Source organism: Onychomys torridus, chromosome 16, assembly GCF_903995425.1.
Source record: "Onychomys torridus chromosome 16, mOncTor1.1, whole genome shotgun sequence".
Taxonomy (NCBI): domain Eukaryota; kingdom Metazoa; phylum Chordata; class Mammalia; order Rodentia; family Cricetidae; genus Onychomys; species Onychomys torridus.
In genome coordinates, this window is record NC_050458.1 from 56,178,494 (window position 1) to 56,191,366 (window position 12,873).

General features: G+C 37.9%; 1 protein-coding gene across 1 annotated transcript in view; it reads right to left on the reverse strand.

The window, feature by feature from the left end:
• The window catches only part of Slc2a13 (solute carrier family 2 member 13), a 296,552-nt gene that overhangs the window by 189,839 nt on the left and 93,840 nt on the right, over positions 1-12,873 (reverse strand). The gene's annotated exons all lie outside the window — the stretch shown is intronic.

The following is a 12,873-nucleotide window of genomic DNA, read 5'->3' on the forward strand; positions in this document are numbered from 1 at the left end:
GCTGGATCTCAGAAGCATTCCCTACCAAGCAACCCACAGCCATAATACTCTCCTAAGAACAAACCAGAGAGGACAGGAGCAATGAGCTAAACACCCACCAACAAACACAAGACCAGATATCAGCACCTAGACTTACAATCATCCCAAACCCTGGTGCCTAGATGCTAGGGTAAAAACACAACCAATATATACAGCCAGGATGAATACATACACACACACACACACACACACACACACACACACACACACACAGCGCCACTAGAGTCCAACAACCCTACATTAAGCCCTGTACTATAGTGGAATCAAAATATGCTCAAGGATCTTAAAGAGGATATGAATAAATTCATTAATGTAGAAAACTGTTAGGGGCATGAAAGTAGAAAAGAAATTAATAAATAAAGCCCAAACTGAGGGGGAAATGGAAAATTTAGGAATTCAAACTGGAACCTCAGAGGCAGGACTCGGCAACAGACTATAAGAGATAGAAGAAGGAAGCATAGGCACTGAAGACAATATAGAAGAAACAGATACCTCAGTCAAAGAAATGTTAAATCTCAAAATAATCCAGGCACATAACATCCAGGAAATCTAGGATACTATGAAAAGACCCAATCTATGAATAATAAGCATAGAGGAAGGAGAAGATCCTAAAGTCAAAGGCACAGAAAATATTTTCAACAAAAGCAAAGAAGAAAAATTACCTCAACCTAAAGAAAGACGTACCTATCAAAGTACAAGAAGCATACAGAACTCCAAATAGATTGGATCAGAAAGGAAATTCCCCACAGCACAGAATAACCCAAACACTAAATGTGCAGAACAAAGAGAGAATGGTAAAAAGCTGCAAAGGAATACAGCAAAGTGACATATTAAGGCAGCCCTATTAGAATAACACCTACATGTTCAATAAGGAAAACATTCACCCATTGCTCGTGGGAGTGTAAACTTGTGCAGCCACTATGGAAATAAGCAGAGTGGTACCTCGGGAAGATGAGAATCGATCTACCTAAAGATACAGCTAGACCACCACTCTTTAGCATAAACCCAAACGATTTTTGATCCTATTACAGAAACATTTGCTCAACCTTGCTCATTGCTATTCTGTTCATGATAGCCAGAAACTGGAAACAGCCTCGTTGCCCCTCAGTGGATGAACAGATAAAGAAAATATGGTACATTTCCACAAAGGAATATTAACCAGCTGCTACATTATAAAATCACGAAACGGACCTGTAGAACAATGAAACAGAATAGACAACTCAGACACAAACCCAAGACCCTACAGCTGCTACCTGATTTTGGATAGCATCTGCAAAAATATGCATCATAGAAAAGACGGCTTCTCCAATAAATGGTGCTGGCAAAACTGGGTGTCCACCTATAGAAAATTAAACTACACCTACTTCTCATCTTGGATGATAATGAGCTTTAAATAAACAAAAGACCTTACTTAAAGAAACTCTAAAACTGATTTACAAAAAAGAGTAGGGAAACCACTTCAAGACATAGGCAAGCACCTTCTAAGTAAGGCTGCATTGTCCAGGAAGTAAGGACAATTACTGACATGAGATTTAGAGGCTTCAATACAGCATAGAAAACAGTCAACCAAATGAAAAGACAGCCTACAGAATGAGAAGAAGTCATGCTTGGTCTACCTTCTGCAGAGGATTAAGATCTAAAATTTACAAGGAAAACTAAAAAAACAAAACAAATTAAAAAAAAAACACCAAAAGAAAAAACCAAACAGCAAACAAAACAACTCAATCAATAAACATGCCACTGGAAGGAGCAGATAGGTCTCCATAGAGACAACACAAACGGCCAGTCAACACATGAAAAATCCTTCAACCTCACTACCCATCAAGAATGCAAATCAAAACAACACTGAAATTTAGTTTGACCCCATTCTAAATGGTGGCCATTTAGAAAATGAACAATGACAACTGCTGTCAAGAATGTGGACAGGGAGGAAGAACCCTTATCCACTGCTGGTGGTAATGTAAATGGGTCCAGCCACTATGGAATTCCATATGTAGGTTTGTCAAAAACAAAACAAAACAAAACCCCTAAATATAGAAGGGCTAGAGTGACAGTGCCATGGTTAAGAGCATGAGCTGCTCTTGCAGAGGGACCACATTGACTTCCCAGTACCCACATGGCAACTTACAACAGTCCATAATTCCACCTCCAGAGAATCTGATGCCTTCTTCTGGCCTCATAGGCACCAGGAGTGCACACACAGGGTACACATGCATTCATACAGATGAAGCATTCATACACATAAAATAAAAATAAATAAATCCTTTTAAGTGGACCTACCATATGGCCCAACTCTACTACTCCTGGCTATGCATCCCAAAGAAGCCAGGTTAGCACATGACTGGATGTATTACATCACTGTCCACTGTAGCATGTTCCCAATAGCTACATTACAAACCAACCTAGGAATCTAACAACAGAGGCCTGCATGAAGAAAATGTAGTGTAGATACACATCACATTATTGTACAGCCATCACGGCTGATATAGTTTTATACTGTTTGAAGAAAAATAAGGGCAACTGGAGATAATAGCATCCAGTAAATCTAAGTGAATTTCAGACTTACATATTCATTCATATTTTCTCTCACTTGTGGGTTCTAGACTTTAAAACACATAAAACCAGATATATAGATGGTGTAACAGAAGAAATAAAATTGACTATGGGAACAAAGGATATGAATGGGAAGGGGCGGGGCAAGACATGAGGCAGAAACCCATTTAATATATTCAAACTTTCATGAAAACTGCCTTATGTAAACAGATAAAATATAAACAATGTAAGTTTGCATTTTGAAACATTGTAGACTTCAGATTATTTTGGATGCTCAGTTTGTATTTCTTGTATGTTTTGTTTAGAGATGGGAGGTTTATTCTGCTTTAGTCTAACAGAGAAAACAGTCTCTCACCACAATGGAGTCGTGGTAGTGGGAACGGGAGACCAGCTGGAGAGTGGTGGAGGCAGTTATCAGCCATGCCACTGTTGGCTTTCTGTGAAGGAAGTTCTTAGTCCTGGGGTTGTTGGGATGGCTGCAAGATTAGACCTAAGACAGAACAGCACTTTCCTGAGGAAACAACCAAGGGGCCCGGACATTGCTAAATGTCCACTAGGGGGCAACATTGCTCCTTGTTAAAAGCCATTGAGCATGGCTACCGGGCTCTGGGCCATTAGTAAACTTACTGGTACTCTTTGTTGGGTACTAGTTGCTCACTAGATCTCTTTGGGTCTACAGTGAATCTTTGCTGCTTTCTTTGAAATTCATATAAGCCATTGTGAACAGCCAAGACTGGTGACAAAATTGTCAGGCCTGAGTGTCAAATTATAACCCAGGCCTCTTGTTCAAAATGAAATTTTTAACATGTACTATGATCGTTGACAGTGATTCCATATGCTGCCATTTAGGAAACTAGCTGGGAAGAGCCGCCAGTGTCAGATGTGTGGCATTAACTACCTGTGAAGCATTCAGAAAGCTTTCCATTGCCAAGACCAAGTAAGCTCACTAGTTAATAAAGAGCTAACATTGAAAGACAGAGGAAACAAAACAAAAGCAGTTAATATACAAAGTCAAATCTAAAATAGAAACTCTTGAGCTAAAACAAGCATGACTTCTACAACATTGGTCTATTTCGCTGTTTCTCAGGAGTTGCAAGAAAGCTCTGAATAATAAATAGCACAGCCATAGAGCCTATACTAAGCAGTGTAAGTAAGGCCGTGGGTCCAATCTCAGCAGAGCAAAACTAATTTTTTCTGCAATTAAAAGATACAAACATACTGTACTCACAACACAGGGTGAAAAGAGCACTACACTAAAACTGGTTTTCATTTATGAATTTCAGGAATACAGCTGTTTTTCTAGATGTGTCTCTGTGTACACCAAAGGCAAAAATACCACTCATTTCCCACAAGTACAATGGCTACATCTGCATTCGTTCACTAAGGAAACTACCACAGCCTGATTTCTTTCATACTCTCTAATCTTGGCCACATAGGTTTCTGAGGAACTAGGACCAAAGCCTTTCTCTGTAGCTGTAACACATGGCAACTAGACACAAACCTCACTTTCTATAGATAGGGTAACCTTCTGCTTGCATAGCAAACATATTGTAGGTAGCGTAGATAACTAAAGTGCTAAAACATTATTATTATTTTTTAACCTCAGAGAGGGAGGGAGAAGAGAGATGGGGGGCATAGAGGAATACAGACTTGACATAAAGAAGTAGAAAATTAGAACCACTGACATGAATTATACCTAAAGAGCTCAGGAGCATTTCACATTGCTGTTGGAAGGCACAAGTGGGAATATCTGATTTGACTTAGACACTGTACCGGCTGATGTTATACTGTGCTGTTAAGCTTCATACTGATGCTAAATCTACCACCGTGACGACATGGCATCAGGCAAGTAAGTGCCTTCCCTGAATTAGTATACGTATGCTCTAGTTATAAACTAGAATTAGGTTTACCTATTGCAGATACTCGAAAACACATCATAACAGCATTTTAGAAAAGGGCAGAAGCTGGATGTGCTCTTAGAGTTTCTTCCACGATTGTCCCCTGAACAGACCACAGAACCTAAGAAGACCACTCTCTCCCTTCTCCCATAAAGATTCTCATGAAAGATGCCACACAGGAAGGTGTCAGAGACTCGGAACAGCCCTTTTTCCGTTGCTGTACTTTATTACAACTGTATCATAACATTTCCCTCATAATACATAACCACCCATAAACACCATTTTGCCATTTCTTTGGGTCTTAATTTATGAAGTTTCCAGTGTCATGTAAAAATTACATTAAATGCACACAATCTTGCAGTTAAGAATCTCAAGACACAACGGAAGGACATTAAACCAAGGACATGACTAACTGCAGAGGTCACAGAGGCAGGAAGCTAGCCCCAAAGGGCACCCTGTGACAGGTGAGGAAAAAGTTAATAATTCCTTGCCTTCTTCTCACTAACCTGAGGTCATGGTAATCTGTTAACTCAATTGAGTAGAGGTTTGGCTATTTCATGTTTCTAAGATTTCTTTACCATGTTTTCACTGATATTTCTAATCCTTAGCAGAAAGAAGTTTGTAGAAAACAGTAAATAAACTCACCTTATTTTTTTTAATTGGATTTTGTCAACAGAAACCTACTTAACTAGATTGATGGTTCAAATTTTAGAACTATGAGATAATGTGTTTTACTGAAAACAAACATGACGTGTTGATTCTCTCTTATAGGTAGCATCTGTCTCCTGTTTGAAAGTGCAGAGAAGGTATTAATGATGCTCCTTTGCCATCTGGAAACAACCATTTTCCCCTAAAATTGGCACTTGATTAGTTCTCTGAATCACGCTTTCCATTTGTCAAATGTTTGAAGCTACAGGTACAAAAATGGTCATTGTCTCTTGAATGATCAAGGGAGGTTCATTATTTACATAAAATTCAGAATATACATTACTTAGAGATGAACAATCCCTGCTCTTCTTTTATGGTGTGTGTGTGTGTGTGTGTGTGTGTGTGTGTGTGTGTGTGTGTGTGTGTCTGTCTGTACATAAGCAACCTAACCTGTTCAGTCCTGTGTGCCACACAGCATCCCACCTTGACCTTCTGTCATTTTGTTTTCCCATGGCCAGCATTCTTCTGAATGGAAACCATCCAAGCAATAACAATTATGTGGTAAAGAGTCTTCCAGAAACAAGCCACATTCAAAACAAATCATATCCTCCTAAAAAGAATTTGGATCCAATTTCATCCCTCAGAATTGGCAGTGCCACAGGAAGTCGTGGTCCAGCAGTTGAACAACAGCACAACTCAGAAATGAGTGGTCAGGGAAGACAGAAGAATGGTCACTTCCAACTCCATGCTCCAAGGTCTGAAGTTCAAATGTTGGTGGGAAAAAATTCCCCTAAAGGTATTTCAGACAAGCAGAATTTAAAGAGATACACCATGGTATCCTTTTATATAGGGATTTATCAAAACATATACAGAAGAGGCTTCTAAAAAACATTTGTAAAGAGGGCTTACAAAACCATCAATTCTTTTTCTTCAATAGTGTTCTATAAAGGCTGAGTGAAGTCCAAAGTTTTTTTTTAAAAAAAACTCTGAAAATAAATGGATGGTTTGTATCTTTAAACTGAGGATCTCGTTTACCCTCTTTTCTCCACATCTAGAATGGTTTTCCAGTGCTGAGGCCACTACACTGCACAAGCATTCACAGTCATAAACTGTCTATAGTAAGCCAGCCAGTCAGACATTAAATATATATTACATGCATGTCTATAAATCACAATGATGAGATGCTCACTTTTAATTTCCTTTGAGGCATACTTAACTAATGCATGGAGTGAAGGATGAGAAGTCCACTTTTAAAGGTATATTCCTGCACAAAACCCTATGGAAGAAGCACTGTGTATTATATATTATTCTCATGCCCTGTGAGGATCTGAAAGTCTTCATCTCCTGAGTTTATAATTGAAGAAAGCTAAGGAAACTAAATGACATCTTTGCAGAGTTTGCTCAAGGTTATATTGAAACAAAAACCACATACTTCAAGAGGGGAAAAAAACTAGTCAATACAGATAAATTTAGAACTATCTAGAACATATCTGTCTTGGGAACACTACATAGTGTCACCTCCTGCTTTTTTCTTTAGGGGTTTGCTCTTTCCTAGCAAATTATGAAAACTCCCAAAGAGAAAATATTTTTAATATTTTGTTACAAAATATTCTAATGTGAACTCCATATAAATCAGGGCTAACTGATGGAAAGATATTGTATGCCTGGACCAGATGTGGGCAAACCTCACCACACTGTGTCTGTTATGCCAGGAAAGTCAGTTAAGTATAAGGTCCCAAGCTAACATCTGTGAAGAGAACCAGACTAAGTGAGAACTGCTGATCCCTATTCAAAAAAGAGAAACCATGTAAATTGTTGGTCTCTATTATAAAAGAGAAATCATTTATAAATTACAACAGATGAGTCCTGATAACATCACACTATGAGAAAATTTCTTTATGAGATCAATTAAAATATTCCACTTCAGTGATTTAAAGTTTTCAAATATCACACTTTATAAAAGATGTGTCCAAATTATCTACTTCATACATAAAATAAGATTAATATTAGATTAGATTAGATCCAGAAGAGTTCGGGTTCTCTCGTTTGTTTAAGAGATTATAGTAAGCAAAATTTTATGTGATTTTGTTTGGGGAGGTAAGATTATTTATGGCAATTGAATTAATTGATAGGTATACTCTCCAAGAATAAATAAAACACACATCATGTGGATAAATACCTATATTGTTGATGGTATCATTTGCCAGGTAATAAAATACAAAAGATACTCTTTAATGTTTTTTATAGCAGTGTCTATTTATTTAACCATAATTTAATAGTATAACTATAAACCGATAACTTTCTATGTGGATGGTTAAGCTAGTAGAACAATCTTCTGTAGGTGGAGTTTTCCTGCCCCAGCTGCCTATTTCCAAATACCCAGCAGCCATTTCCCAAATTACCACATAGAGACTCAATATTATTTATAAATGCTCAGCCAATAGCTTGGGCTTATTACTAGATAACTCTTTTTTTTTTGCAGATAATAAGTTTTTTTATTTTAGGTTTTTCTCTATTATTAATATATTCACTGAAGTATAATTGATATTCTTAAATTACACAAATTTAATACAACAATTTAATGAGTTTGAACTCACACTCACAAAACCACCATCAAATCAAAGTAACAAACATATCTACAATTTTTTTCCATTGCTCCAAAGAACAATGACAAATTGTGTTCCGATAGCTTAAAAAACAGTAAGCTTCTTGGGGCTGAAGATGGCTCTGGCATACAAACATGATGACGGGCACCGACCATGCATTGGGCATGGTGATGCGGATCTGTAACCCCAGAGTTGAGAGCAGAAGACAAGTGGAAACTTGGAGCTTGGTAGAAGAAGGGGGAGGCAGAGGAGGATTAAGAAGAGGAGGAGGAAGAAGAAGAATCATGAAGCCTTTGATACTTCAAAATGTTAGCAATATAGGAAAGACTTATGGGGTTTGTAGGTTTGGGGATTACAAAGAATCAAATTAAAAAAAATCAAAAAACATTCCCATCAATCCAGATGTTAATGAGAGGATCCTAGTGTATCTTACTCCATCAGAAAATCAAAGCCTTTGCATGAGCCTGAGCTGGTGCTTTGCCCTACCCTCGGTCTACCAAGTCTCTGGCGTAATAGGAATCTTTATTCAAGTCCAAATAGTCGTGAGCTCTCCTTGTCCTCAGATTTTTTTTTTTTTTACATTTTTTTCTTTATTATTATGTGTTTTAAATTTTATACATCAGCCATGGGTTCCCCTGTCCTCCCCACTCCCGCCCCTACCTCCACATTCCCCCCAGCCCCTCTCCTCCATTCCCATGTCCTCCAGGATCAAGGCACCCCTGGGGATTCATTGAAACCTGGTGGATTCAGTACAGGCAGGTCCTGTCCCCTCCTTCCAGGCTGAGCATGTGTCCCTGTGTAAGCCCAAGGTTCCTAACAGCCAGCTCATGCACTAAGGACAGATCCTGGTCCCACAGCCTGGGTGCCTCCCAAACAGTTCAAGCTATTCAATGGTCTCACTTATCCAGAGGGCCTGATCCAGCTGGGGGCTCCCCAGCCTTTGGTTCATAATTCATGTGCTTCCATTCGTTTGGCTATTTGTCCCTAGATAACTCTTAATTTAAATTAACCCATGTCTATTAATTTATGTATTGCCATGTAGCTTGTGGCTTTACCTGTCCTCTAGCAGTCTTGCTTTCTGGGAGGCTGGCTGGCACCTCCCTGACTCTGCCCTCCTTGTTCCCATCATTCTCAATTTGACTTTCCCACCTAATTTCCTGCCCAGCTACAGACCTGTCAACTTTTTATTAACCAAGGAGATTAATACATATTCACAGTGTACAGAAGGATTATTCTATCTTCAGTAGACTATTCAAGAGAGAGAAACATTTTCCACTCTGATTCTCCTTCTAAGGACATTATCATCACCATTTACAAAATAAATTAATATATTGAAAAGCATAGACTACACACACACACACACACACACACACACACACATACACACACACACACACACACACACACACACAGCTGGAAAAGAAGTCAAGATAAACTACAAAACATTGATGAGAGAAATTGCAGACACCAAAAGGTGGAAGGCATCCCATGTGCACGGGTTGCAAATGGTCAAAAATGCCCATACTTATGAAAACAGTTTACAGAGTTAATGGTATCCCTACCAAAATTCCAAAGACATTTCTAAAGAAACAGAAAAAAAACAACCTGCTATAAGTTACATGGAATACAGAAGATCCCCGAAGAGCTGAGGTGATTCCCAGTCAAATGTACTACACTGGTGGCTATTAAATGACCAACCTCTACACATAAGACCGAGATACAATAACCGAAAGAGACACGGAGCCCTATGGAAGAGAGAAGAGAACCCAGAGAGAGATCCATAAATCCACATATCCACAATCAATGGACTCTGAAAGAAAAGGCTCTGAGTACTCGAGAAAAGATCGTTCTTCACCCAATAATAGTGGGACATTAGACATGAATATGCTAACAAATGAAAGTAGATCCTTATTTCTCGGCAAGGTGACAGTAACAGACAGAGGAGACCATTTAAAGAATGAAAGAGAATGCTTGCAAACTGGTATTTCTGACAAGGGATGAAAGGCACAATAGCAGGTCAAATGAACAATGGAAATGTAATAGAAAATGAGCACGTGACCTGAAGGGGCATTTCTCAAAATGGCCAAACAAGTACGCATTTTTAAAAAGAGCTCGAAACCACTAATCATAAGGGAAATGAAAATTATAACCATAATGAGGCATCACCTTGCACCTATAAGGGATATCATCAAAAAGACTCAAAGCATAAAATAAATGCCTGCAAAGATATGAGGAAAGGAAAGTTTTATAAATTACTGGTAGAAACATAATTTAGCATCCTACTATATGAAATTTCCTCAAAATACTTCAAAGTAGAACTTCCATAATACTCAGCTGCTCCATTACTGGGCAAATAACCCAAAGACCTGGAAATTTATGTGAGGAGAAGACATAATCATTCTCATAGCTTTTGTAATAGGATTCATAGAAGCAGCCAAATTATTAAATCAATCTCAGTGTGAATAAAGAGCAAATAACTATTTGGCTTCGCATTTCCCTGAGGACTAAGGATGCTGAACATTTCTCTAAGTGTTTCCAGCTATTCACATTTCATGTTTTGAGAACTCTGTTTAGATTGGTACCTTAGTTTGGTTATTTGTTTTCCTGATGCCCAGTCAATTTTTTTCTTTTAGTTCTTTATATAGCTTAGATACTAACCCTGTATTGGATGCATAATTGATAACAATCTTTTCCCATTTTGCACCCCTACCACTTCATGCAGGTAATGGTGTCCTTTGCTGTACAGAATCTTTTCAGTTTCATGAAGTCCCATTTCTTAATTATTGGTCTTAGGACCTGTGCCATTGGTGTCACATTAAGTCATTTCCTGTTCAAGACTACCCCTCACTTTCTCTGCTATCAGACTCTGTATTTGGTCTTATGTTGAGGTCTTTGGTACATCTGGAGTTGAGTTTTGTGCAAGGTAATAAAAATAAATCTATTTGCATTCTTCCACATGCAACCATCCAGTGTGACCAGCACCAGTTGTTGAAGATGTTGTCTTTTTTTTCCAGTGTGCTTTTCTGGCTTCTTTGTCAAAAATCAGTAGTTTACAGGGTTTTGGATTCATGTCTGTGTCTTTAATTCTGCTCCTTTGATCAACATGCCTGTTTTATGTAATATCATGATGTTTTTATACTGTAGCTAGGTAATGCATCTTAATAGCTAGGTAATGCATCTTAAGACCACGAATGGTGATACCTCCAACAGTTCTTTTATTATTCAGGATGGTTTTAGCGCTCATGGCTTTTTTGTTTATTCAAGGTTGGGTTTTTTGTTTGTTGTTTGTTTGTTTTGTGCGTGTGTGTTTCTATGAAACTGAAAATTATCCTTTCAATTTCTGTGAAGAGATGGATGACACCAAAGAAACATGATCTTCCAGACACAACAGGACTGATGCACATATGAACTCACACAGACAGTGATGACATGCACAGGGCCTCAAAGGTCCAAGCCAGGTTGGCTCCCAGTGCTCAGATGGAGAAATAGATATGAGGCCCCATCCCTCACCAAAGAAGCTATCTTCAATTGTCAACCAGTCACAAGGAGAAATTAGTGTTCTCCAATGGAGTCTCACTGGGTATACAAACCACACTAAAGGGTGGATCTGATATCCAGCAGTAGATGGTCAACACGAAATGAACTCAATGGTATTTTTGAAATATTTTGTCTCATGTAGCTTTGCTCAGCCATTTTTACAACGCTGGTCTGTTGCTTGTATATTAAGGTTTACAATTTTGTGTTTTATTGGTGTGTGTGTGTGTGTGTGTGTGTGTGTGTGTGTGTGTTTCTCATGCTTTTTTGTTTGTTTTGCTTTATTCTGGTTTGTATGAGTTGTATTTTTTATTTTCTTGTTTGTTTTCTAGGGAGAGAGAAAGAAGGCACGGAGTAGCAAGGATAGGGAAGTAGGAAAATGTGGAAGGAGAGGAGGGAGTAAAAATCATGATCATAATAAATTGTATGAAAAAATGTATTTTCAATAAAAAAGAAATAGCTTTGGAAGGAGCTAAATAAAAGCAAAATCAACACAAAAATAATGGCTAAGAAAAAAATTATGATAGATGACAGACAGAATCATAGGTAGATGTTAGATTGATATGCACGCACGTGCGCTCACACACACACATGAGAACACTAACCATAAAATGGAATGATATCTTGCCATACTGTGTGGTCTTGCCCACCAGTGGGACCTATATTAGCTTATCTCACCCAAATGGAGAGTAGAACAGTGGTTACAGCAGCTGGGAAAGAAAGAAAGATATCCTCAAGATGTCCTCAAACATCCACATAGGCATCCTGATAATGTGCATGCTTATAACACACACACACACACACAAAGACAAAAAAGATTTTTTAAAAAAATTTCTCAATTAAAGCATTGTTTAAATGGGTAAACTGAACCTGTTTTATCACACATTTAAAACTTGGTCTCTTTAGCAAACCTTCTTGGTTGAGCTGACTGAAATAAATTAGTTCATAGGCGAAGACTTGAAAATGGCACCTCTGTGTGTACATAAAATCAAAGACAAATCATCATGACTTGGTTTTATAAATAGTGCCTATGTGAACCTTTCTACTATACTAGAATGCTAACTCCACACAACCAGGAGTTTCCCTCAATCCATTGGTAGACCTAATATCAGCAAGTTAACCCAGCTTCTTTAAACGCTGAAAAACATTTCATCTGTGAACTTACTTGACTAAATACTGCATGTGAATAATTTCCCTTAGACCCTAACATGATACCACCAACAATAAATAGCTCTTTTATTAATAACCCATAATTTAGATACTACAAACTTCAGTGTTTTAAACATATACAAGCAATTCAGAGGCTTTCATATATTCACAAAGTTTTGCAAAATTTACTATTATGTAATTCAAGAATATTTCATTAGCCAAAGACAGTCCCTTTTTTTAATCACCTTCCATTATAACCATTAATTTATATTTTGGTTTGTCTAACTGACCTATTCTAGAGACTGTATCCATACTATCAATTAAAATGTGGCTGCCTTTGTTCTGGCTCCTGGCTGCACAATTTTTTTCTAAGTTCAACTTATACCGCTGTATCAGAATTTTCATTCTTTTATTGTCTGCACTGTGTTTATTCCATAGCTGATAAA